We start from the raw sequence: 1,812 nt of genomic DNA on the forward strand, positions 1-1,812 counted from the left end.
TGTGGTGCTGGGTCGTGGTGCTGGGCTGTGGTGCTGGGCTGTGGTGCTGGGCATTGTGCTGGGCTGTGGTGCTGGATTGTGGTGCTGCCAGGTGTTATGAAGGGTCCTCCTCTGTTGCTCCTCTTTATCCTCCTTCCTGGACTTATTCTTCAGGAAACATCGAGGCAGCTAGACACGTGGTCACTCTTCCTCAGGGCCCTCAGGGCCAAGTTCAGTAGCCAGGTCCACACAGGAATTATGGGCCTCCAGCTGTGGGTGTCCGCTGCCATGCGCCCACCTCACTGCTCACATGTCATACACACCTTACACACACACACACACACACACACACACACACACTGGTCCATCGTCACGGCCCTCTCTCTGAGAGCTCTGAACCCACTCTACCTAGGACCCTGGCACCACGTCCCACCCTACAAACTGGCAGCAGCATGTGGATGGGATGTTCCAAGGGCCACGTGGAAACGTAGGTTTGCAGAGTCTGGAGAGATTGGGGACCCTCAGCAGCCCGGCCCCGCCCAGCCTGTCTGTGTACTCCCTAACCTGTGTCCCTGCTCCTCGCAGCGAGGGCCCTGGTGGAGCACAGACACGACACGCAGCCGGATCCCCATCCGCAGCTGCTCTGCGACTGTGGGGTGGCGGCCTTGGAGGTCGCACGGCAGGTCCTAGGGGATGCTGTGAGGGGCCGGGACTCCGTGCCCTGGTGGCTGTCTGACGCTAGGGAGTTGAAGCAGAGGTGGGGAGGAGATGTGGTGGAATTCCGAATTGGAAGCTATCCAGAGGCAGCTACCAGCACCCCAATTCACTGAAGCAGAGACCACATGGACCCGCAGGACAGGGCCTACCCACAAGTAGTCAAGGTCACTTCACATAGGTCAAAGGCACTCTGTTCCCGCTGCCAGGTGAGTGGGCCTCCTGGCAGGGTCAGCTCAGAGAGTTGCCCTTTCCTCCCCCTCTCTCCAGATACTTCCTCCCCACCCCACCCCCCACCCCAGAACCCCCACCCTGCCCCACAGGCCCTCCACACAGCTCTTCCCAGGTGAGCTTCCTCCGGGAATTAAGAGATTTCTCTTTTCTCTGTAATTAAACTTATGAATGTGATTCCTTTCCTGGGAACCTTGTGTTTCTCTTAGACACAGAGCCCCAGAATCCACTCCATCCTCCCTTCGCCACCAGAACTGGCCGGCGTTTCCTGGAGGGTGTCTGACCCACTGCGCCCGAGACTTTTGGTTCCTACTGAAGAGGTGTCCCCGGCATCCTTCCTGTGATGCCGACATACGGGATGCTCCACCTTGTGCCCCTGGTTTCTCCAGATCACTTCCTGTAGGACTTCCTGTCCCTGCGAAGGACTGAGAATACAATGGACTCCCTGTTTGTGTACAAGACTTCTTGTCATTGTATAGGACTCCCTGTCACTGTATAGCACTTCCTGTCACTGTATAGGTCTTCCTCTTCCTGTCACTGTATAGGACTTCCTCTTCCTGTCACTGTATAGGTCTTCCTCTTCCTGTCATTGTATAGGACTTCCTCTTCCTGTCATTGTATAGGACTTCTTCTTCCTGTCATTGTATAGGACTTTCTCTTCCTGTCATTGTATAGGACTTCCTGTGACTGTATAGGAGCCCCATGACTGTATAGGGCTTCCTGTCACTGTATAGGACTTCCTGTGACTGTATAGGACTCCCTGTCACTGTATAGGACTTCCTGTGACTGTATAGGAGTTCCTGGGACTGTATAGGACACCCTGTCACTGTATAGGACTCCCTGTGAGTGTATAGGAGCCCTGTCACTGTATAGGACTCCCTGTGACTG

This window comes from Echinops telfairi, unplaced genomic scaffold, assembly GCF_000313985.2.
Source record: "Echinops telfairi isolate 266 unplaced genomic scaffold, ASM31398v2 ScPeMD7_3533;HRSCAF=4204_0, whole genome shotgun sequence".
NCBI lineage: Eukaryota > Metazoa > Chordata > Mammalia > Afrosoricida > Tenrecidae > Echinops > Echinops telfairi.